Genomic DNA, 25,423 nt, shown 5'->3' on the forward strand with positions numbered 1-25,423 from the left:
CCTCGGACTGCGGGGTCCCCGGTTGGATTCCAGTCAAGGGCATGGACCAGAGTTGCAGGCTCAATCGCCGGCCCCGGCTGGGGCATGTGCAGGAGGCAGCCAATAGATGTGTCTCCCTCACATCAATGCTTCTCTCTCTCTCTCTCCCTCCACCCTTTCCTCCCACTCTCTAAAAATCAATGGAGCCCTACCCGGTTTAGCTCAGTGGATAGAGCGTGGGCCTATGAACTGAAGGGTCCTGGGTTCGATTCCAGTCAAGGGCACAGGCCCGGGTTGCAGGCTTGATCCCCAGTAGGGGGCGTGCAGGAGGCAGCCGATCCATGATTCCCTCTAATCATTGATGTCTCTCTCCCCTCTGAAATCAATAAAAATACATTTAAAAAAGAAACTGTCCGTTCAGTGACAGCAGTAACGAGCCAAGAAACAGGAGAAAGTGACCTTCGGGTCAGACGCTGAGTCCACCGGCCGCGCAGCTGCACGGACATTTTGTTCTCTGCGGACTGGCAGTCAGGACACGGAGCGCGAGGAGAGCCCGACGCACTCTCTGAGGGGACGGGGATTTTTCTTCCTATTTATAACAGCGCCACGAGCCGACAGAATGGAATATGAAGAGCTCGCGCCAGGGAATCTAACACGCAGATATGGCTCCGGGGAGGCGGTCCGGCCGCTCTCGGATAAATCACAGGACTGCGACGTTAGGCAACGTTCTCCTCCAGGAGCTGGTATATGTGCTGGAGGGCGCCAAGGGCGTCTTTGGGGTGGGCTAACTCCATTAGCACCTCTAAAAACTGAGGAATAAATTAGAAACGTAAATCTCAATTTAACGCTTTCCCAGAGGACGTTACTATTTGGAAAAACCTGCACTCTACAGCCCGCGGGGAACACGGACTGCTCGCTCTGCAGACCGCTCCCCGAGAGGGCAGACCCCTCTCCCCGCCGGGCTGCTAACAGCTCCCAGCGAGGGCAGACCCCTCTCCCCGCCGGGCTGCTAACAGCTCCCAGCGAGGACCAGACCCCTCTCCCCCCCCCCCACCGCCCCCGGGCTGCTGTTCTGCGTACTTCGAACACAAAAGTCCGAGAGCCACCACTGTTTTTAAAGCTTGGGTGTTCATCATTCAGACTTCCAAAGTCGGGCGGGGCGGGGGGGAGGTGGCCTAGCACAAAGAGCAAAATATTAGGACTCAAAAGACCTAGTTCAACTTGCTGGTAGTTTAAGGCAAATTACCTAACTTTCAGAAGCTCCATCTGCCACATGGAGGTGATGATAACGATGGTGATGAGGATGAGGACGGGGTGATGGTGGGGGTGATGGTGATGGTAATAGTGATGATGATGGTGGTGGTGACTTTGATGATGGTGATAGCAGTGATAGTGGTGATAGTGATGATGATGATGGTGATAATGGTGATGATGGTGGTGATGATAATAATGGTGATGGTGATGACAATGGTGATGGTGGTGATGATGTTGATAATGGTGATGATGGTGATGATGGTAGTGGTGGTGATGGTAGTAATGGTACTGATGATCATGGTGATGATAATAATGGTGATGATAATGGTGATGGTGATGATGATGGTGATGATGGTGATGGTGGTAGTGATGGTGGTGATGATAGTGATGATGGTGATGATGGTGATGGTGGTAGTGATGGTGGTGATGGTGGTGATGGTGGTGTGATGAAGAGGATGACTGTGGTGATGGTCATCGCCCTGAAAAGTCACTAGGAGGTTAAAGGAAAGAAGGTATAAGACGGTGGAAACCATTAAGGGGTGACTGCACAGGTGGCGGTTACTATTTAACGGTGATTTTCTCCGCGTCCCAGCCCTCCATGTCTACACAACCCCCCTCTTCTACTCCCGGCCCGAGATTAACAAAGACACGGCTGATAGGAGCAGAGCTGCTGAGCCTGCTCAGGACGTGCTTTCCTGAGAACGTGGAGGTGCGCCTGGCGCTCACGCATTAACCAGCCCGGCTGCCACCTGATCGCCTCCTGTGACCCAGGCAGGTCTCAGAACAGCCCATCGCTTGGCACAGAAAAGTACCAGATTTCCTACCCACTTCTCGTTGCTCTCACCAATCTGGTCTCCCCCTGAGCATTCTCTGAGTATTGAAGAGTAATTCCGGCTACGGCAGTTTTCCTGAGGGGAGCCCCCTTGCCTTGGTCGGGCATGCTGGAGGGAAGAATTGTATCTTTAACAGTATCTGTAACAACACAGAACCCTATTTCCTGGGTAAATATTTACTGACAGTAAACACACCACAGTTACTGCCTGCCCATCTCTATTTGTTTACATGTTTCTAATTTCAAGATAACACCCACTGGAATTTGAATGTTATATATGTTACAGCATTTAAGACAGTAATTGATAATTAAGATTTTCAATGAAACCTTGGCAATGTCCCCTCTAGTGGTGTTTGTTTTGTTTGTAGTTCCATTGTATGTGTGTGTGTATATATATATATATATATATATATATATATTGATTTTGGAGAGGAAGGGAGAGGGAGAGATAGAAACATTGATGAGAGAGAATCACTGATCAGCTGCTTCCTGCATGCAACCCACGCATGTGCCCTAACAGGGAACTGAACCCTGACCTCCTGGTTCCTAAGTTGATGCTCAACCACTGAGCCACGGGGCAGAATGTTCCAGAAAGGGCCAGAACCGGCGTGGTCGCGGTGTGATGTGAGCGCGCAGAGGGAGAAGCTGAGAGCCCAGAGGTTCTGGTCCCCGGTAAGGATCTGGGTTTTGCTCCGTGGGCGTCGTGGGTGGGTGTTGAGCAAAGTGACGTGATTTGATCTGCTTTTCAAAGAGAACATTCTGACTGTTGTCTTGGAAATGAAGAGGAGGCATAAGAGGCAAAAGCAGGGAGGCCTGCCCAGCCAGGTGTGCCTGCGCGGTTGAGCATCGACCCAGGAACCAAGAGGTCACCGGTTCGATTCCCGTCAGGGCACAGGCCCGGGTTGCGGGCTCCATCCCCAGTGGGGGGCGTGCAGGAGGCAGCCGATCCATGATTCTCATCCTTGATGTTTGTCTCGCTCCCTCTCCCTTCCTCTCTGAAGTCAATAAAAATAAAAAATAAAAAGCAGGGAGGCCAGGGAGGAGACGGCTGGGATAATCCAGAAGCGAGTGGTGGGACTCAGAGGCCTGATACTGACTGGAGCCTGCTGCAGGGGTAGGCGTGGGGGTAGGGGTGGGGCGGAGTGGGGGCGCTGGGGACTCGGGAGGCCAGTTTGGGACAGTGAAGCTTGCAGTGCAGCTATAAATAGGGGTGATCCAGGAGGTCTCCCGCCAGTGCCCAGAACAGTGGGCGTTCAGGACGCGTCTGGTGAAATGCTGACGTGAAAGCGGCATATTCCCAAGTGAAAACCATTCACAGATTTAACTCCAGCTCACGGGGACTGGGCTGCCCAACCTACACGGGCTGTCCGTGGAGCCGGGAGTTCAAGAATGCAGGGCACACTGCTCGCAAACACGGAGGGGGCAGTCCAGGAGGGCTGGGTAATCCCGGCGGGCTTCCCGGAGGAGGCATCTCCGCGGCTCTCCACCCCAACCCGGCCTCCCGCATCCCATGCTGTGCTCTGTGCTCACCCAGTTAAGCTGCTTGCACGTCTCGCCCTTTTGCTCCCAGGCCGGACAGCCGTGGGATCTCAGCCGGGAGAACCTCTGGTGTCTCCTCCCCATAGAAAGCAGGCAGGGTGCCCATCCCTCTGCTAAGCTCCCTCCGCTTCTCCCTTCCCCGGGGAGACGGGGAGACGGGGAGACGGATCAGCCCCCCTCAGTCACACGTCCGCTCAACAGTCAAGAAGTAGCAGCCGACACATTGCTCTCATTTTACGTCGGATCCCCCAAGCCCGTGGTCGGCAAACTGCGGCTCGAACGCCACATGCGGCTCTTTGGCCCCTTGAGTGTGGCTCTTCCACAAAATACCACGGCCTGGGCGAGTCGATGTTGAAGAAGTGGCATTAGAAGAAGTTTAAGTTTAAAAAATTCGGCTCTCAAAAGAAATGTCAATCGTTGTCCTGTGGATATTTGGCTCTGTTGGCTAATGAGTTTGCCGACCACTGGCCCAAGCGACGTTCCATCACCTCCCTTTAGTCTCACCCCGGGGGACAGGGCTCTTCCCGGGAGTCCCTTTTATCCTCTAGGATCCGACGCGCGGGGCACGCGGCCCACAGCTGTGGAACTTGGCTCCCTCCTGGAACGCAGCCCCCAGGGCTGAGAGGAGGACAGCGCCATCCTGACTCCACGGCCTGGGGCTCGGAGCAGGTGGCCGGTTCATCTTCCCCTGGAGCCCCGGAGGGTCAGGGAGAGCCAGGCCATCTGTCCCCGGCCGTCTCCGCCTCTTCCTGCTGCCGCTGAGGAAGCGCGGCAGGATCGGGGGAAGGCTGGGACTGGGACGGGTGCTCTCTTTGGAGGTCTGCTTACACCAAAGCCCTTGCCTTTGTCACCGTGGCTGTGAGTGTTCGCCTGCAGCGGCCTCAGCCCTCTTATCTATTTGGAACGTGACAGGAGCTGACGCTTGGGGGAGGGGGAGTAATGTATTCACTGTCAACACAGCGATCCGGCTGGCGGGCTGATTTCTGAGGGCGATGGTGCCTGTCCCGGGTCACAGCCCCTCTCCAGCTGACAGGAGAGTGCGAGCAGACCAGGGCGGAGGGGAGGCGGCCGGGCGGGCGCCTGCTCCTGAAGAGGCCTGGGGGCCAAGCGAGCCGTGGGCTCTCTCTGCCGGGCCCAGAGGGTCTGGAGTGTACAGAGAATGCATGGCAGTGGGGGGCAGTGTGGGCTGGGAAGGGGTGACTGGCGGGCACAGAGCACTGGGCCCGAAGCCAGCAGGGCATCGAACCGTCTCCAGGCCTGGCAGAGGTCACCGCCTTCTAAACACCCGGAGCCGAAGGTGAGGGCTGCGCACGGAGCCCAGGAGCCTATGCCGTGTCCGCACTGCCCCGCGCCCGATTCCTCCGGGCGGGTTCAGCGCCTTGGTTCTCTCGATCGCTCTCTGGCTTGGTGCAGCCTCCGGACCCTCCCGGTGTGAGCTGGGCAGCGCCCACGGGACTACGCCAACCGACAGACACAGCCAAGGACAATGGGGTTTGCTCCCAGCCCTTCAGGGCCCGAGCAAGAAGGGGGCGGGGGCATCCTTCCGCAGCAATTCAGGCAGATCTCCTTCCCCCAAAGGAGAGGCAGCGGGAGCCACAGGGCCGGTGTAGCTCATTCCTCCCCGTCACGCGCCCTGTCCCGCGCCCTGTCCCGCGCTCATCCTTCCAGAGGGGACATGGCGGCCCCAAGCACAGTTCCTGACACCAAGGCGTTTATACCCGAAGGAGGGGAAGGGCCCCCACGGCTGACAGAAGGAAGGTGCGAGATCGGGTCTGCGTTTGGGGACACAGGATTTACAGGGGGCCGAGGACGGCGGCGTGAAAGTGCCCGGAACCAGCCCACACCGCAGGCGGGCAGAGTGGCGGGCAGTTCTCGGCAGGGCCTCCCGGGCAGCGGAAATGGCCTGAGCGAAACGGCGGGCGCAGGGACCGTCAGACGTGAGAGCGGGAAGGAAGCCGGGCGCTGGGATGGTGCAAACCCCTCCTCGGGCAGGGAGGGCACTGAGGTCGCCGCGGTCGGGGTCTGCGCCGGGTTTCCTACGGGCAGAACCAACACAGATCCCAGGCGTCCCAGCTCCGGGTCCAAGGCGCCTCCCGGGCTGTTCCCAGACACGGAGCACGGCAGCCGGGCTCAGCGCTGGCCTTGCCGGGAGGGAGCACAGCGACATGGAACCTCACCGTGCGCCGGAGGGCGGGGGAGGGGGGGGCTGGGTGTCTAACTCCTCCCAGGTGATGCTCACCCACGTCCTAAATCAGAAAACCAAAAGGGTGAAGGGAGGAAGATGGCTGGTCGGCGCGGCAAGCGGAGCTGAGTGGATGTGAGCCATGGACGGCGGGAGCGCCCACCGGGGACAGGACTGGCGGGCTTGGAACGGGCCGGACTCTGGGTGGCCGGAGGCGTGCGGAGCGCCGTCACAGAGCAGAGGAGCGTTTCCACACCAGGCGTGGAGCTGCTGTGCACGTGGGTGTTAAGCATCAGAGCGATGAGGAGCGATGGCCTGGCCACCTCTGCAGGACGCATCAGCCACACCACGGGGAGCTCTCCCCCGGCCGCCCCCCGGCCGCCCTTCCGAGGAATTGCGCGGCGTTCACTAGCACTGGTCGGCGGGTGGCACGAAGAAGCCCCAATCGCTCCCCAACCCAACACGGGCTTCTAAAACGCCCGAGAGAGAGGAGCGTCGCTTCGGCGGCGGCCAGAAACCCCAGCCTGTGCTGCTGTTTGTGCCCCAGAAACCACCACAGCTCCCGCAGCGCCCAGGGACCCCCGCTGCCGCGACACCCACCTCTTGTCCAGAGCCGTCCTCGCCTCCGGGCTCCGCGAGAGGGAGGCCTCCGCCCCCGGTGTGCCTCTGGTCTCCTGCCACCTGAGCCGGAAGGAGAGCGTGTTGAATTAACAGCTCTCCGTGCTCTCCATTCCCACTGACACGCGGGCAGCCGGGAGGGCCCTGTGTGAACTGTCCCTTCGGGAGGCCCGTTCCTTTCCCGCGTCGGAGCCCCGTAGAGTCTCTCCCAGCACGGTCTCCGTGCGGCCCACACCCCGCGCCCCGCAGGCTTCAGGTGTCATTTCCCCGGCCGGTCGGACGAGGGTCCCAGGCCTCAGCCTCGGCCTCACGTGCTCTGATCCGTGAGTGAGGCTCGGGAAGAGCAGGCGCCTGTTTCGGCATCGGGAGGGACCTGGAGGGAGGGCAGGGCCTCTAACGGAGAGAGGAGACGGGGGAGGAGACAGGTAACCCCCTGGGAGCCGGGAGCCGGGGCTTCCGTGGACACACAGGGCCGCAACTTCAGGGGAGGCGTTTGAACCAAGAGCCGTGTGGTTGTGACCTTGGGTTCGCCACTTCACTGCTCCGGGATTGGGACCGGACGCCCGGGAGAGGCTGTGCTGTGTGGAGCCGTGCTGCCTGGCCTCCGGGGAGGGTCAGTGCTGGAGCTATGGGGTCCCGGTCACCAGCAGACCCCACAGCCAGGAGCCTCCCGCCCAACGAGGGAAGCGGCCCTGTGCTGGGCCTTCACCGCCATATTCCGCCTGCTCCACGCCCTGCCTGCCTGCAGGGGCAGGTCGAGGGGTGTCGGGGTGACTGTACCCCTTCCTTCCCTCTGAGCTTCCGTCCCAAATCCAGGATGCGAGTGAGACGACCTGAAGGCAGGAGTCAGACACCGCTTCACGGCTCCCTGGGTCCCCGGCCCCCCACATTCACTCCCAAGCCTCAGCTAGACACCCGCAGGGGAGACTGGGGGGAGGGGTGGAACATACTGTGGTAAAAAGAGCATTGAGCCCTCGCTGGTGTGGCTCAGTGGATAGAGCGACAGCCTGTGGACGGAAGGGTCCCGGGTTCGATTCCGGTCAAGGGCAGGTACCTCTGTTACAGGCTCCTCCCTGGCCCGTGCAGGAGGCTACCAATCGATGTGTTTCTCTCACATGGATGTCTCCCTCTCTCTTCCACTCTCTCTAAAATCAATGGAAACATATCCTCGGGTGAGGATTAACAACAAAAAAAGAGCCTGGCGTTTTTCAATCGCCCCTGACTTTGGGTAACAGCTTCGCCTTGGTGATCAGGGCGAGTTACCTGGCCTCTCAGGGCATCAGTTTACCTATCTGTGAAATGGGCACAGGAATGCGAAAGGGGGGTGTTGTCCATAAAGCATCACCTCCACGGCCTCCTGCCCCCCGCCCCGCCCCTTCCACACCCCGTCTCCCCGGGAAGGTGTTGGCCTTGGCAAGGTGGGTGTAATGGGCTGTCCCCCCACACGCACCACACCCACATTTACACACACTCACACCTCACACAGTTACACACGCACAGCACACACACATTTACACACACTCACACCTCAGTTACACACGCACAGCACACACACACACACACGCACAGCACACACACATTTACACACACTCACACCTCACAGTTACACACGCACAGCACACACACACACACACACACACAGTTACACACGCACAGCACACACACACACACACACGCACAGCACACCCACATTTACACACACTCACACCTCACAGTTACACACGCACAGCACACACACACACACACAGTTACACATGCACAGCACACACACACACACACACACACGCACAGTTACACACGCACAGCACACACACACACGCCCCGCCCCCGCCGCCTGCACAGCCCCGCACTGGCCCACAGCCTCCAGTCCGGACCGCAGCCGCTGGGGGCCTGTCCTGGGCGGGTCTCCGTCCTCTCCCTCGGGTGCTCGCCGCCACTCACCGGGCGCGGTTCCGCCCGGGGTCCCAGGCGCCCGAGCAGCCTCGGAGCGGGGCGCAGGGAGCGGGCCCCATGGCGCCGCGGGCAGCGCTCTCCTCCCCAGCCCTGCCCGCGCTCAGGCTGCCGCCCCGAACGCCCCGCGCCCCCCACGCTCCGCCCCCGCGCGCCCCCAGCTCCCGCCCCCGCGCTGCCCGTGCTCCGGCTCCTCGAGCGCCCCCGCCCCCCGCGCGCCCTGCGCTCCGCCCCCGCGCGCCCGCCCCCTCCCGCGCGCCCCCTGCGCGCTCCCGCCCTGCGCGCGCGCTCCCGCCGCCCCACCGCCCGCGCTCCCGCCCCGCGCGCCGGCAGCTCCGCGCTCCGCCGGCCCCTCACCTTCCCCGGCGCCGCTGCCCCGCGCGGCCCGCCTGGCACCCGGGAGGGGACCGCTGTCCCTGCGCCCGGGACGAGCGCCTGGTCTGCGAGCCGGGCGGGCTGTGCGCGGGGCCCGAGCCGCCTGCCCGCCGCCGGAGCCGGGTCCCTGTCATGCGGAGAGTCCGGGTCCCTCTCTAGGTACGTGCACCTTCCCCCGCGGTCCTCCCGGCGCCCAGACCGGCTCACCCCCGCGGAGGTCTGCGAGGCTGGCGCCCCTGGGCAGCCGTGGGGACCTGGGCGTCCTGGGCTCCCGCACCCGCCGCGGGGCTCGGGGTCCGACCCTTCTCAGGGACACGACGTTGCTGCCAAGAAAGGGTGCGCTGACCGTATTGAGGTGCCTGGGGAATGAGGGGAATGGGGAAACCTGAGGTGCCCCCGAAAGTGGGGAGACCGGCGAGACGGTGGTGGGGAGCCTGAGGCAGTGCCGGTGGAAGACGCCCAGGACCCCAGCTCTGCGCCCGGGGCATGGGGTGCAGGCGCCCTGGGCATGGGGTGCAGGCGCCCGGGCGCCCGGCTCAGGGTGGAGGTCGGGGATGGAGGGCTCCCGGTGTGAGCCTGCCCCCGGCGCCAGGACTGAGCTCTCCCCCGCGTGTCTGGACCCCAGGGTGGCGGCGCGGGAGGAGGGCGAGGAGAATGCGTCGCTCTGATGCCCACCAGGGTCTGGAAAGGTGGGGGAGGGTGATGCACCTGAGGTCAGAGCGCCCCGAGTTTCCAGCGCTGGGAGGGGTCCGGGGAACTGTCACTGCCAGACCGCACCTCCTCTCTGTCCCTGGGGGTGAGGGGGGCAGGGAGCAGGGAGCGTGCCTCGTTTTATTATTATTATATATTTTATTGATCTCAGAGAGGAAGGGAGAGAGAGAGAGAGAAACACCAATGAGAGAGAGAATCAGGGATCGCCTGCCTCCTGCACGCCCCCTACTGGGGAGCGAGCCCGCCACCCGGGCCTGTGCCCCGACCGGGAGTCAAACCGGGACCTCCTGGCTCGTAGGTCACCGCTCACCCCCTGAGCCCCGGGCGGGCGGAGAGCGCCTCGTTTTAAAGGGGAGAGGGCGCTGTCCGAGGTTAGACCAGCGGGAGCCCTCGGTGCGGAGGGGGCAGCAGCCTTGCGGGTCCTGATGGAGGGAGGGCTCCCGGGGAGCAGGAGGGCAGCGGGAGAACCGAGAGGACCAGCTGATTGGAGGCGATGGGGGGGGGGGGGGAACAGGGGGAGATTGGCAGCTGGAGCTCTCCCTGGAGATCCCTGTGCGCCTGGGAGGCTGAGTGAGGATGATTGTCTTAGAAAACGGGGGCGGCTTTGCTTCCTGCTCCCCACTCCCAGCTCCCCGCTCCCCGCTCCCAGCCATGCAGATTTAGGGGAGGCCGCCTGGCCGTCGAGGGGGGGGGGGGAGCAGGCTGACGTTTAGGACCGACCCATCGTCACCCCCATTCCCAGAGAAATTGTACTTGGCCCTGTCTGTGGGGTTGGACATCTGGTGTGGGCATTCACCCCTGTGGTACCTGACACCCCCTCATTTCTTTCTCTTTCCCTCTGTCTCTCCCCTCCTGCTCCCACCCCAGTATTCCTGCTCATTGAGTTCCCCTCCTGCCCCCCTCCAGCCTTTTGGACCTGCCTCTGAGTTCGCCCCCGAACACCCACCCCCACCCCATTGCGTCTCCATGCCACTGGGTCTGCCCGCTGTCACAGGCAGGGAGTGTCGGCCGGGACCCTGAGGGACTGGCAGGGTGAGGCTGCTCTGGGGTTAGCTGGTCAGCAGCCAGGCACTGGGGTGGGGGTGGGGGGGGGCCTTCTGCAGGAATAAGTTGCAGGGGTGTGTCCCCCGGGGTAACAGCTGCCAGAGGAAACGCCTCCCCCTCCCCCACTTCCTCCGGCCCAGCCCTGGGGTCAGCCTCCCCAGGCAGCCCCCTTCCCTGCAGACCCTGCCAAGTCATGGCTGTCCCCCAGGACGGCCGCGTGTCCGTCTGTCCGGAAGCCTGCCGCTCCCCAACGTCTGAGAACCTGAGCACCCAGGCTGTTCGGGGAAGCCATGCTGTACTTCTCGTTGTCAAAAGCCCCCAACTGCTGTGGCTTCTCGCGTCCTCTGACAATCCAGCCCGAGGCTTTGCTTTGCACATTTTATCTCCAGCATAAGTACAGAGAAACAGCACGCTGGGGCGGGGGGGGGGAGGGGGGCACACACAGGGTCTGGCACAGGCTTCTGAGTCCTTGGACACAAACTGCAGAAATGCTCTCCTGCCTCCGTCCGATGCAAAGTACAGTGATCTCCAGCCGAAAAGACCCGCCCCTTTCCAGGGTGACTGGAGAGCCAGGGAGGCTGGGAAGAGGACAGCCTTTTTTAAAATTTATTTCAGAGGAAGGGAGAGGGGGAGAGAGAAACATCCATGATGACAGAGAATCATGGACCGGCTGCCTCCTGCACGCCCCACACCAGGGATCGAGCCCACCACCCGGGCCTGTGCCCTGACCGGGAATGAACCGAGACCTCCTGGTTCATAGGTCGATGCTCAACCCCTGAGTCACGCCAGCCGGGCAAGGAGGCAGCCTTTATATCCGGAGATGTCGGTACCTAAACTCACATCAAAATTCCTCTTTGAGCCGTGAAGTCCATCAACCTCCCCCCCCCCCTCAGCCCCCGATGACGGCCAGGCAGCCTTCCCTAAATGTGAGGTCACTCAATGGAAATATGCCCTCCCCCCTCCCCGAGATGCTAGCCAATGCCCACTGCTCCATGGAACCAGCCGCCTGTCTTATGCTTTGGTTTAATTCTCGGATTCTGGGCTCCCCCGTTGGTGTCAAGAGACAAAGGTAGCTGAGGAGGGTGACGCATACGCCGAACACGTGTTACATGCTCGGATCCAGCAGCCCACAGCCCCCCGGGGTGAAGAGTTTATAAGCCAGTGTTTCATTGTGCTGTCACTGTGTTCCCGGGGTGTGTGTGGGCATTCGCTGGGGGCGGGGGTGGGGGGCGGGGGTGGGGGGCGGGGGTGGGGGGGTAAAAGCTGTCTTGTTTTCATTCTGAAAAGCAGCGAGACATCTAAAAGCACTTCCCTGCTCTTCTCGCAGGAAGTGGTGGTGGGAGGGAGCTGTGGTGTTCACCATGGGTGCCCGGGGGCCATGGCAGGCCTGCCTTTCTTTTTTTAAAAAAATACCTTTTATTGATTTCAGAGAGGAAGGGAGAGGGGGAGAGAGAGAAACATCAATGATGGGAGAGGATCATGGATCGGCTGCCTCCTGCACGCCCCACACCAGGGATCGAGCCCACCACCCGGGCATGTGCCCTGACCGAGAATCGAACCCTGACCTCCTGGCTCATAGGTCGACGCTCAACCGCTGGGCCAGACCTGACTCTCCACCCGGGCTTCCCCGGCCCGGGGCCCTGCCGCGGACAGATCCTCCCGTGGTTACGTTCATCTGCCGAGCAGAACGCCTCGGGCGGGAGGAGATAGACAGCTTGTGTTTGTGGCCAGTCAGCCGGAAAAGAATACAGCTGAAGGCAGACAAGGAGGCAAGGGAATTGGGGGGCTGGGGCTGGGGGAGGAGGGACAGACAGGCCGGCAGCTCGTCATGTCACCGGTTCCCCAAAGGCGAGCCGAGAGGAGGGCGGGGCCCACGCGGCTGTCAGGTGAGCGAGCACCTCGCCGTGCCCGGGGGGAAGTCTGTGCAGCAGGGAGCCGGGGACACGGCTGTTCCTTTTCCTTTCTCTCCGCCTTCAAACTCGCATCCTCACGCAGCTCCTCACGCATTTCCCTGAACATGACAACCTCCCCACGGGCCCCCGGGGCCTGTGAGACGCGGGAGCCGAGCCTGAGCCCGGGACACGTGTGTCTTGAATGAATTCATGTCCAACAGCCGCATGTCCTCCCGCTCTGGTTTAGTGGCCACGGCTTTTGGGTCATAGTGCACTCGTCCCACGTTGGTTGGAAACCGGCCCTAAAAATAGTAGATGTTTTTATCCCCGGTTTTCTCGGGCTCTCTGGACAGACCATGTGCCACGGGCCCGGTGTGGACACCACTGCTCTTTATCTGTGCGTTACTTTTTAATATGTTTTTATTGATTTCAGAGAGGAAGGGAGAGAGAGAGAGAGAGAGACATCAATGAGGAGAGAGAATCATGGATCAGCTGCCTCCTGCGTGCCCCACCCTGGGGATCGAGCCCACAACCCCAGGCATGTGCCCTGCCTGGGAATTGAACCCTGACCTCCTGGTTCATAGGTCGTGAGCCACGCCGGCCGGGCTGCAGCGTAATTATTGCTAGCACCCATTTCACGCAGAAGTGTTCCTGTTTCGCTGACGCATTGGACGACAGTCACCCTAGCAACGGGGGCTCGAGGAGGTCGGAGGCAGGGGAGAGGCCGAGTGGGTGGCCGACGATTTCATTTCGCCCGTGGGCCTGTGTGAGGCTGCCGGGAGACGGAAGGAGAGGGAGGCTGTCCTCACGGGAGACCAGGAGGATCGCGCCCGCTGTGGGCCCAGGGGGTCCTGTGCTGTCCTTCACGGTGTCCGCGGGGCTGGGCATCGACTGGGCACGGCCTGTGGCCTCGCTTCCGGTTCGACGCTGAAGGAGGGCGAGCTGGGGGACAGTGAGGAAGGTCTGCAGGGACCCGTGATGACCTCGGGCTGTTAGTGACGGCGGCGGTGGCGAGACAGGCCTGGCGAGGGCCGGCCACACACGACTGCGCACGGAGAAGCCCGTCTCCGAGCGCCTGCCTGTCTGTGCCACGCGTCTCCGGGGTTCGGTGCCACGGCCTCGCCGCTGGGCCGGAGGTGGCCTCTTCCTCCTCCAGCACCTTGTCGGGAGGCCGCGGAGGAACAATGGCGCCCTTCTCCAGCGTCTCCTCTGTCCTTGTCCCCGAGGAGGACGTGGGGGAGGGGGCTGGGGCGGGAGGGGGCGGGCCCTTTGCAAACACAAAAGCAACACAGATGGACGCAAAGGGCACGGCGTGCCTCCCACGAGGAGGAGCCGGTTCTCAGGGACTGTTTCCTGGAACCCGTGCTTCTTCTGTGACCGTCAATCAGTGGGTCACCCTCAGCAATCTGCCCCCCCCCCATAAGTCAGCTGCTGATACTGGGTGAAAGGACAGAGATTACATGGGAAGTAGGCAAAAGGGTGTGCCAAGTGGGCAGTTCACAGGTAATACGGGCTGGAGCTTTGCAAAGGGCTGCGGGTGTGCAAGGGCTGGGGGTCTTCAAAGGCCTTTGGGCGTGCAAGGGCCGGGGGTGGGTCTTCAAAGGGCTGTGGGCGTGCAAGGGCCGGGGGTCTTCAAAGGGCTGCGGGCGTGCAAGGACCGGGGGTCTTCAAAGGGCTGTGGGCGTGCAAGGGCCGGGGGTGGGTCTTCAAAGGGCTGTGGGCGTGCAAGGGCCGGGGGTCTTCAAAGGGCTGTGGGCGTGCAAGGGCCGGGGGTCTTCAAAGGGCTGTGGGCGTGCAAGGGCCAGGGGTGGGTCTTCAAAGGGCTGTGGGCGTGCAAGGGCCGGGGGTCTTCAAAGGGCTGTGGGCGTGCAAGGGCCGGGGGTCTTCAAAGGGCTGTGGGCGTGCAAGGGCCGGGGGTCTTCAAAGGGCTGTGGGCGTGCAAGAGCCGGGGGGGGGGTCTTCAAAGGGCTGTGGGCGTGCAAGGGCCGGGGGTCTTCAAAGGGCTGTGGGCGTGCAAGGGCCGGGGGTCTTCAAAGGGCTGGCGGCTCTGGTTTGCGCAACAGGTTGCTCATCTTTCCATGATAACAGGCAGCTCCAGGGTGGGGAGGGGCCGCGTTCCCAGGTTAGAAAGCGCCGTCTTTAATCAAAAGAAGAGCTTCAGAGCTTGATTGACATCTCTTACAACTATAGCTGGTCCCCAACATTCTGTTTCTGCCCTGACACCCCCAGGAGGCCGCTCCCGTGCAGCCTCCAGGTCCCCACTTTGTGCTGCTCTGGACACCTGGCGTGGCCTCGGCCTCCGCTGCCCCCGCCCACCGCCTCGGGGGGTGACTCTCACCAGGCGCCCTGCCGCTCCCCGAGGTTCCGGGTCAACTACCCTGAGCAAGGACTTCAGGACACGGCCCCCCACCCGGGACCCCCGCACGGCAAGGCCCCACTTCCACTCCGCACGGTCATTGGCCGCGTGTCAGCCGCCTTGAAGCGGTCTGCGCCTCACCAGGTTCTCACCGGGTTCACGCTGTGGGCGAAGTGGAAGGAGTTGGGGGGACACCTGGGGACGCAGCTCTGAGAACACCATCAGGCCCCGCCACAGACAACACGGGAATATCACGCATGGCTCACGGAAGCGTTGGGTGTCAGGAGGGCCGAGAAAACACGCGACGGCTCCAATTTTCCAGAACAACTTGGAAAGTCATGTGTAAAATGGCGGCCAATGGAGCCGCCGCCCGACCGGGTCCACGAGCAGCAAGCTGCCTGCTGGCGGACAAGCGACCGCCCCGGGATGAGGCCGCCGGGGGCGGGAACAGCCAGCCGGAGCCGCCGCAGAAGCCCGGTGGTCCGAGGAGACACGACAGCAGAAGACACGGAAGCACACACAGCGGGGCTAGTGGAGGTGCCCCCCACCCACCAACGCCCTCGTCCTAATCCCGGGGCCTGGGAGCACCTGCCCCCCATTGAGGGGCCGGGAGTCCCCGGGGGGCTCCGTCTGGTTACGTTCGTCCTTGGAACCGGAGAACCGCCAGCCGGCCCGGCTCAGTGGGTGAGCTTCCCTCTATGAACCAGGAGGTCAGGGTTTGATTCCCAGTCAGGGCACAGGCCCGGGTGGTGGGCTCCATCCCCAGTGTGGGGCGTGCAGGAGGCAGCCGGTCCGTGATTCTCTCTCATCATGGATGTTGCTCTCTCTCTCCCTCTCCTTGCCTCTCTGAAATCAATACAAATATGTATTTTTTAAAATAGGAGTGGGGAACTTTTTCCTACCGAGGGCCATCTGGATATTTAGAACATCATTCTCAGGCCAAACAAAAGGACCCCCTTACAGATTAGCCCGAATGTTGGGCAAACACTTGGTTAACTCACCCTCCTGCCTCAGGGCCGGACCCAATGATTCGTGGCCGGACGTACCCACCCCTGGTCTGCGTGATAGCACCTGCGTTTCTGTGGGTTTGCACAGTTTTCACCCGCGTGCACACCCATCGTCCCCGTAAGCCACAGAGCAACCCCGTGGTGGCGGCAGGCCTGACACAGGCGTCCCGGTTTCACAAGTTAGGGCATACGTGAAAAGGTCAACTGTCTTATCCAAGGTCACGGCATGAGGCTTGTCCAAGGTCACGTGTGAGGCTTGTCCAAGGTCATGGTGTGAGGTTTGTCTAAGGTCACATGCGAGGTTTGTCCAAGGTCACGTGTGAGGTTTGTCCAAGGTCATGTGTGAGGCTGCGAGAGGCTGGCACGGAGGTGTCCTCACCCCACCTGCCCTCTGCCCAGGGTGTCACTCGAGTGGCCTCTGCAGCAAAACCCATGCCATCCTGGGGAGCAGGCGGGTGAGGTCTGCCCCCACCCCGTCCGTCACCCCCCCACCCTGTCCGTCACCCCCTCCCACCCTGTCCGTCCCCCCCTCGGGCCTGTTGGCGGCCATGGCCCCAGAGCCCGAGTCTGGCGGTTTCCTCTCAGCGCTCCTTGGCGCCGGCGCTGTGCGCGTGGAAACCTGCCCGTGATGACGTGGGAAGGTCAGGCCTGCTCCCCGGGCTCCCAGGACCTCCCCTCACAGCCGCCCTGGGACTGGGTCACAGTGGCCTTTGGCCCAATTAGGGTGGAAGTGACACGTGGTGTTTCTTTTTTAAGGGTTGCGTTTGGGTTTGGGTTTTTTTTAGATCCTCAAAGTGGGTTTCTTCACATTAAGATATTTTCCAGATGTCTTTTTTTTTTTTTGGCTCTGTCCCCACTGAGGGACGAAAGCAGCCACGGCCAGGAGAGGCCACCGGCACCCCAGCTCCCCGGCTGCCCGGCTCCCCCGGCTCACCTCTGTGAGCTGACAGCCGGCGGCCGGGCGCTGGAAGGCGGGGGTGCGGGCGCACGTGGTTTTCCGTGGAAGAGCTGGTCTCGCTTCTTCACGGTCTAACGCAGTGGTCAGCAAACTCATGAGTCAACAGAGCCAGATACCAACAGGACAACGATTGAAATTTCTTTTGAGAGCCGAATTTTTTAAACTTAAACTTCTTCTAACGCCACTTCTTCAATATAGACTCGCCCAGGCCGTGGTGTTTTGTGGAAGAGCCACACTCCAGGGGCCCAAGAGCCGCGTGTGGCTCGCGAGCCGCGGTTTGCCGACCACTGGTCTAACGGATCCACCCAGCCAGACCTGCACGTAGGCCCCACGTCCGGTGGAAAGGCCTGGCCCGCGTTGTCCCCTCTCCCTGAACCACGTGACGCCCTGTGCGGGCCCAGAGACCAGGCCTTCCGGGCGCATCGGCAGCCACTGCGATGGTTAAAAAATGTCTTTATTCATCTTTTGAGAGAGGGCAAGGAAGAGGGGTAGAGATAGAAGCATCGATGAGAGAGGAGCATCCTAGACCAGCTGCCTCCCGCACGCCCCCTACCGGGGAGGGAGCCCGCACCCCGGGCACGTGCCCCGACAGGGGATCGAACTGTGACCTCCCGGTTCACAGGTCCACGCTTCACCACGGAGCCACACTGGCCGGCTGCTCCCTGCCTTGTACAAAGACACCGTGACGATCTCTGAGACTGAGTACCTTCAGGCCCTCTGTTGGTTAGAGCTGGGAGGGGGCGACATTGTCTCGGGGGAGAGGTGACGTATCCAGGGGTCACCCTAAGCGTGCTCTCGCCGCCGACGGCAGATGCTCGCACTGGGACCATTGGCTTTGACTCCGGAAGCAACCGGAGCGTAACTGGGGTTCGGGCCCTGCCCTTCCTCGCTGCGAATAGTCATTGTGCACGGTGTCACCCAGGGGGCGGCCGGAGGGTGGGGGCGCAGTGACTGTCCGCGTCCAGCCACCTGTCCACGCCGCCGCCCCATCTCTCGTCGCCCGAATACCCCTGGTGGAGCAGCTGGAGCGCATCTGCCCCGGGGGGTGGAGGGGGCAGTGAAATATTTTTGGTGCCGGAAAAAAAAATCCCCTCCCTCCTCGGATCCAAACGCTTGAGTTCCTGTCATTCTCGAAAGCCGTGGCCTAGTTCACATTCCGAATTCTGTGCGTCCCACTCGCTCGCACGCCACCCCTACGGTCAGTGCTCTGCGCACGGTCAGCCCCAGGGGCTTGCGACGAGGTCTGAGAAACACGCAGCGTGAGTGACAGCCCCCAACAGTCAGGCGTTCGAGCAGCTGATGGTCGGCAGGGTGCTCACCGGATAGCCAACAGATCCCGCCATAGAAAACCAGCTCGTAAAAATGCCTGCTCAGCCCTGGCCGGCGTGGCTCAGTGGACAGAACGCCGGCCTGCGGACGGAAGGGTCCCAGGTTCGATTCCGGTCAAGGGCACAGGCCCGGGTTGCAGGCTCCATCCCCAGGAGGGGGCGTGCAGGAGGCAGCCGATCCGTGCCTCTCTCTTGTCATTGATGTTTCTGTCTCTCTCTCTCCCTCTCCCTTCCTTTCTGAAATCAGCGAAAATATATTTAAAAAGAAAAGAAAAAGCAAGTCTGGGGTCAGGGCCGAGGCGGCGGGTCCCTCCCTGAGCACGGCCCCGTGAGCCTGCGCCTCACACCATCCCGTGCTGCGCGCTGGTCTATAATAAGATGCCGGAATGCTGAGCGCCTCAAGTGCTGCTTTTTAAAGTGTTGTCATAACAACAGGAATGAAATGACGAATGCAACTCGAGCTGGAAAGGACAGCCTGGCTGTTCCCTCCCGGGGCCAGGGCTCCCGGCACCTCCCCGCCGAGCGAGGGCCGGCTCCGACACACGCGATCCGGTCCGTGTGCTAGCTGTGTTTTCTTTTCATTTTATTTTTTAAATATATTTTATTGATTTTTTACAGAGAGGAAGGGAGAGGGATGGAGCGTTAGAAACATCGATCAGCTGCCTCCTGCACACCTCCCACTGGGGATGTGCCCGCCACCCAGGTAATGCCTGCCAGTGGCCGGAATCGAATCTGGGACCCTTCAGTCCGCAGGCCGACGCTCTATCCACTGAGCCACACCGATCAGGGCTGTCTTTTCTTTTTTTAAATATTTTTTATCGATTTCAGAGAGAGAAACCTCAATGATGAGAATCATTCATCAGCTGCCTCCTGCACGCCCCCTACTGGGGATCGAGCCCACCACCCCGGCATGTGCCCTGACCGGGAATCGAACCCTGACCTCCTGGGTCATAGGTCGACGCTCAACCCCTGAGCCACGGCCGGGCTGAGCTGTATTTCCTGCTGGTTCGGAGGGCCAGGGATCAGTTAGCCGGCCGGAGGAAATAGGTATTCGTGCGATTCCGGAAGCTGTGTCGGAAAAGCGTTCAGATAATGTCCTCGCCTTCCTCCGCGGTGAGCTACACCACAAGGCTTTATTTACACGTCCCGATCCCGGGTTCTACCTGCCTCCGTGCCGTCCGCGAACACCGTGCCAGGCACACGTGCTGGGCGTGGGAACAAGCACGTCACATCCTCCCGGATTGCCAAAGGCGGCGCTCAGTTCCAATGGCGGCGATGAAAACACCTGAGCCTGGTGGCTCCCATGGAAGATGTCAGTGCCGAGCCGAGGCTGTTCGTTAGCAAAGAGGCAGCCATCACCGTTCGCCAGGCGTGGTCACCGTTAGACAGGCGTGATCGCCACGCCCGGGAGGAACAGGCTGCCGGCGGGCACGCCTGGGGGTCGGAGCGCCAGGCGGGCCGTTCCCTCCACACCCAGCCTTGTGTTTGAATCTGGCGATCAGACAGGGGGGCTGGTGGTGGGCGTGCGTCGCTCTCGGCAGCATCCGCCACGCTGTCTGTGCGGCCCACGCTCCCAGACACACTTCCCTTTGGATGCTCGTGGGCGTGGTGGGGTCTCACAGGCGTGCGTGCAGGCCACCTGGCAGGTCGGCTTACCGCGGGCAGCACCCACCTCCACGGAGGTGCAGGAGCCCGGGACAGCGGGAGCAGCTGGCCCCGGTTCCGTATGCAAGTGGGTCCATGTGCACGTTGTGCCAGGAGGCCAGGCGTGTTCTGACTTCACATTTTAAGCTGAGTCATGACAGCATCACTCAAACGCCTTGCGAAGTGTAAGCGAGTTTTAGGTCCTGAGTCCCCGCCCCTCCAGTCATCCCGAGGCCGTAGCTCCCCCTGCCTTTGTTTAACCGGGAATGGAAGGCGGTGGGTGTCAATCATCTGGAGGCTCCCTCGGGCCGTTTCTATCTCTCTCTTCCTTTCCCTTCCTTTCTGAAATCAATAAAAATATATTTAAATATATATGTATTTTTTATTGACTTCAGAGAGGAAGGGAGAGAGAGAAACATCCATGATGAGAATCATGGATCAGCTGTGTCCTGCACGCCCCCTACTGGGGATCGAGCCCACAACCCCGGGCCTGTGCCCTTGACTGGAATCGAACCCGGGACCCCTCAGTCCTCAGGCGGACGCTCTGTCCACTGAGCCACACCAGCCTCGCCTCCCCGGCTCCGTGGTCATTTCTCGGAGGGGGAATAAGAGAGCGCGGACGGTGATGGCAGTGATTCACGGCTGTCTCTCCTGCCCTGGGCGCCTGGCGTTGCCCTCGGAGCGCCCACCTGAGCGATGACGCCCGACGTTTCTCCCCAGGGCAAGTTCTGGCTGAAAGAGACCATCTCCTTGCCTTCGGGCACAGCCTGGCGGACCAGCTATCAGGGGCCTCACTCTACTGACGAGGAAAATTGGAGCCGAGCCGCTCCCGGGGACCTGGGTGACACCAAGGGTCTAAGACTGTGGTCGGCAAACGGTGGCTAGCGAGCCACCTGCGGCTCTTTGGCCCCTTGAGTGTGGCTCTTCCACAAAATACCACGGCCTGGGCGAGTCTATTTTGAAGAAGAGGCGTTAGAAGAAGTTTAAGTTTAAAAAATGTGGCTCTCCAAAGAAATTTCAATCGTTGTACTGTTGATATTTGGCTCTGTTGACTGATGAGTTTGCCGACCACTGGTCTAAGACGTTGGTACAGGGGCGGTGCCTGCACTGCGGGGGCTGGCGGCGTGGCTAGAGACAGGTACTCAGAAATAATCACACCACCAGCGAGGCCCTGGCTACGCCCTTCCCACCAGCAATGCCGTTCTGTAGTTCACGAGGCAAGACCCCGCCTCAGAAAATTCGGTAAGAGGCCGGCGCGGCTCTTCTTGGTTCTTCTCCGCCTCCTCGGGAGGAGGGAGGCCGTGTGGAGCGTTTCTCGAGATATTTCCACCCACTCCGTCGGCGTGGGCAGTGTGCGTGCATTCATCACCCGTGAGCGCAGCGTTGACCTCTGAGCGGCGATGAGCACGGCCTTGGGTTATTCTGAAGCGGTCCGTACGCAGTAGCCCGTGCCTTCCACAGACCTCTCTCTCTCTCTCTTTTAAAGATTAGTCGCCTGTCTGTAATAGGCACCTTGCAGCCGTGTAATAAGCAGACTCCTATTTTTAGGGTTCGCCCTCAATACTCACTGAGCCTGGCAGGCTATTTACATCTGGCCCGCGTGCCTCTTTCAGACGTCAGAATCATACTTCTGCTCCTGACCCAGAGGTGTGGGGGGGCGGGCGGGGGACGGGGCGCCTGGTTAGGAGAGGAGAGTGAGGGACACACGCGGGCTTGAAGGAACTCCTCAGCCAGAGAGCGCGGCGGGACACGCCTCTGGGGAAGCATCGGCGGGTTGGACCCTTCAGAGTCACCCTTTTGCAAAGCAAATGGTTCCACTAAAATCATTTCAAAAACAGACTTAGGCAAAGTTGTTAAAATTAAATCTTTTATTGCATGTATGTAGTCATAAACATAAAACACTTTTTTTAAAAATATATTTTATTGATTTTTTACAGAGAGGAAGGGAGAGGGATATAGAGTTAGAAACATCGATGAGAGAGAAACATCGACCAGCTGCCTCCTGCATACCCCCCACCGGGGATGTGCCCGCAACCAATATACATGCCCTTGACCGGAAGCGAACCCGGGACCCCTCAGTCCGCAGACCGACGCTCTATCCACTGAGCCAAACCGGTTTCGGCAAAACACTTCTTTTTAACGTCAGAAATACTCATTTTGTTACAATCTCCCTTATAGTGGTCCCCCCCCCCCCCTGCCAGTTTCATATCCATATTCATGAAGTAATCGTGACTGTCCTCAGGCGTAATCGCCGCTACAGAACGGTTAACGCTGTGACCACAGGAGCCTCCCGCTCAGGTGACAGTCCGCTCAGGCGACTGGCTCCTCTGTTCCTTGTCCACGTCTTGGTTCCTTGGCATTTCCTCTCGGAGGAGGAAGGACAGCTTTTTCTGGACACGGACACTGACTTCCATAGCGTGAGCGACGTCCAAGTCACGTGCCATTCAATGTAAGTGCAGTTTCCGTTTTAGACGGTTGTGCCACCATCACCCACGGTTTTAGAACATATGTATCAACCCCCCCCCCCCCGAAAAAAAAAATGTTCTCCCGTGCTCCTGGGCCTGCTCCCATCCTCGGCACCACTAACACTTGGAGTGGATGTAGGATATTTTTAAAAATATGTTTTTCTTGATTTGAGAGAGAGAGAGAGAGGAAGGGAGAGGGGGAGAGAGAAACATCAATGAGAGAGAGCCATGGATCGGCTGCTTCCTGCACGCCCCTTACTGGGGATCGAGCCCACCACCCGGGCCTGTGCCCTGACCGGGAATCGAACTTGTGACCTCTGGGTGTGCAGGATGTCGCTCAGGCACTGAGCCACACCGGCCAGGGCTGATTGTGGAATTTTTCATTTTTGCCTGCGTGTCACCCCAGCAACCTGCCAGCTGCCCGCTGGCCACTGCCTTATCGCGGACGGTTGGCCCCCGTCCAGCTGGTGGGGGCAGGGGCAGGAGGGGACTGGCTGGGGAACTTATACGCGTAGCCCATGGACAGACAATAGTGCGGAGCAGGCCTGGCGCGCGGGGCTGGGTGGAAGGGTGCAAAGGGAAGGAAAGTGGGGGGCATCTGTACACTGCCAGCAATAGAAAATAGCCCCAGCTGGTGTGGCTCAGTGGATAGAGCGCCGGCCCCGCGGTCTGAAGGGTTCCAGCCGGGTTCGATTCCGGTCAAGGGCACGTACCTCGGTTGCAGGCCCTGGTCAGGGTGTGTGCAGGAGGCAACCCATCGATGTCTCTCTCACATCGATGTCTCTCTCTGTCTCTCCCTCTCCCTCCCACTCTCTCTAAAAATCAAGGGGACAATATCCTCAGCTGAGGATTAACAAAAAATAATAAAAAATGAAAAATAAATTGACAGAAAAAGATGATGAGGGAGCGTGGCAGCTGGGGGCGGGCCGAGGAGGCTGGATGCCCTCACGGGACTCTCCCTCCTCCAGGGCTGGGTGCGGGCGTGGCGGGTTCTGTTTGCCCGTGGCCCCGGGACCCCGCTGTGCTCCCCACCCCAGCCCACTCCCTCCTCCCCTGGACCCGCCTTTGCACCTTCCTGCCTCTGTGAGGACTGCACTGGGCCGGGCCGGCGTCAGCCTGAGGGTAACGAGATCCCAGCCTGAGCCGGGCTCCCTCCAAATTCCTTCCTGGTCGATAAGGATCATCCCGAGACCAGAAAGACCAGTGGGCGCCAGACCGCTGCCCGGGACACTCCCCCTGGTCATCCATCCACACGGACATAATGGAAAGCCTCAGGGTGTTACCCCAACCCTTTTTAGGAATGCCCACAGAAATCAGGGGTCCCCACAGACATCAGGGGTCCCCACAGACATCAGGGGTCCCCACAGACATCAGGGGTCCCCACAGACCTTGCTTGTCCTCGGGGGTTTTCTGGCCTGTTGGGGGACAGAGGAAGAGGGGGTTGTTTCCCAGTGGGCCCTGTGTTTTACTCTCGTTCAGAGAGAGGCTTAGACTGAAGAGCAGATTTTAAAAGTTGGACTTGAGAAATGGCCACGGGTCATTTTAACGAGTTTTACAATGTCAGCCAATTCGGCATCGTTTCCCCTTTTCTTTTCTCAGCTGAGCCTCAGACTCACCTGGGGACCCCACAACCGGGTTGAATTCCCTGTCCATTCACCCAGAAGGCCTTCGAGTGGGGCCGGGCGTCAGGGCTGAAACGAGGTGACCCGCTGCAGGAGAGAGAAAACCGTTTTGGTTTAAAAATACATAGTTTCTAGCCCAGCCTGGGTGGCTCGGTGTCAGCCTATGAACCAGGAGGTCAGGGTTCGGTTCCCGGTGGTCCCGGCACGGGCCCGGGTTTCGGGCTCGGTCCCCAGTGTGGGGCGTGCAGGAGGCAGCGGATCCATGATTCTCTCTCCCTCTCCCTTCCTTTCTGAAGGAAATAAAAATACATATTATTTTTTAAAAAGCACAGATTCGGGGGGGGGGGGGGAGAAACAAACATTCCTGAGAATGTCCCAAACAGAAACCTCCCTCCCCCGCCCCGCGGAATGGGTCCCGCCGGATCAAAGCGCAGCAGCTGGGTGCCTGGGGGTGAGTCAGCGCCTGAACCTGCAAGAAGGCCTGGACCCAGGGCCTGTCTGCGCGGGGGAGGGGCTTGCGTCCCGGCTCTGGGGACCCCCTCCCTGTGCGGGGTGACCCCCCTCCCTGTGCGGGGCGGCCCCCTCCCTCCCCCCGTCTGCGGGGCAAACCCCCTCCCTGTGCGGGGCGACCCCCCTCCCTCTGCGGGGCGGCCCCCTCCCTCCCCCCGTCTGCGGGGCAAACCCCCTCCCTCTGCGGGGCGACACCCCTCCCTGTGCGGGGCGACCCCCCTCCCTGTGCGGGGCAAACCCCCTCCCTCTGCGGGGCAAACCCCCTCCCTGTGCGGGGCGACCTCCGGCCCGTGCAGAGCCCGGTGGCGGTGTCCCCCCCTCCGCGTCCCGCTGGGCTACCCGAGTGCGGCTTCCCCGGGGCGGGGCGGGGCGTTCCAGGGCACCCGGGATGCGATCCCCCGCCCCCCCGCCCCGCCCCTCTGCACGGAGCTCACCTGCTGGGCGCGAGTGGGTCCGGCCTCCTGGCCCCTGTGGCCGGCCCGGGGCGGCTGCGCCTGGCCATGGGGCGGGGTCCGCACTGGTGAGTCTGGACCGGAGGGAGCCCGGGGCTGAGCGGGGTGCCCCGGGCTGAGCGGGGTGCGCCTCTGGCTGCGGTTCCGCTCCCCTTTCTTCCCTCTTCCCCGGGTTCTTGTCTCCGCCTCGACTGTCCGCTTCCTTTGGGGGCGCTCCTGTCCCTTCCTCTGCTCCGTCACCACAGCGGCCGGCGCTATCTTCCAAATACACGTTAGCGGAGGCCGGGCCGGTGTGGCTCAGTGGTTGAGCGTCGACCCGTGAACCTAGAGGGAACCCGTTGGGTTCCCTGACGGGACACAGGCCCGGGTTGTGGGCGCGATCCCCAGTGGGGGGCGTGCCGGAGGCAGCCGATCAGATGATGATTCTCTATCATCATTGATGTTATTCTCTCCCCCTCTCCCTTCCTCTCGCTCTAAATATCAATAAAAACATTTTAAAAATGGGAGGAGGAGCCCAATGTAAGCTGGCTCCTCTCTGATGGCGCTGGGTGTCGGGCCTCCTGCTGGGGCGCAGCCCTGCCACCTCGGGCTGTGAAAGCGAGGCCGGACGGCCTGAGCGCGGGCGTGGCCTCGCTGTGTTTTTGCTGCTGTTGTTGAAAGTAGGTAAACATCACGAAGTTTTTGTGGGTTTTGTGTGTGTGCAAT

General features: G+C 61.0%; 1 protein-coding gene across 5 annotated transcripts in view; it reads left to right on the forward strand.

Moving 5' to 3' along the window:
- RIPOR2 (RHO family interacting cell polarization regulator 2) overlaps positions 1-25,423 on the forward strand; it is an 83,911-nt gene that overhangs the window by 25,728 nt on the left and 32,760 nt on the right. Inside the window, exon 1 of one of the 5 annotated variants that reach the window (XM_079761063.1) lies at positions 24,739-24,786. The exons of the other annotated variants lie outside the window; for them this stretch is intronic. The gene's annotated coding sequence lies outside the window, so the exon portion shown is untranslated. Of the gene's footprint in view, positions 1-24,738; positions 24,787-25,423 lie in introns of those variants that run through there. 5 annotated transcript variants of the gene reach the window in all.

Source organism: Cnephaeus nilssonii (genome assembly GCF_951640355.1).
Source record: "Cnephaeus nilssonii genome assembly, chromosome: 21".
Lineage (NCBI taxonomy): Eukaryota > Metazoa > Chordata > Mammalia > Chiroptera > Vespertilionidae > Cnephaeus > Cnephaeus nilssonii.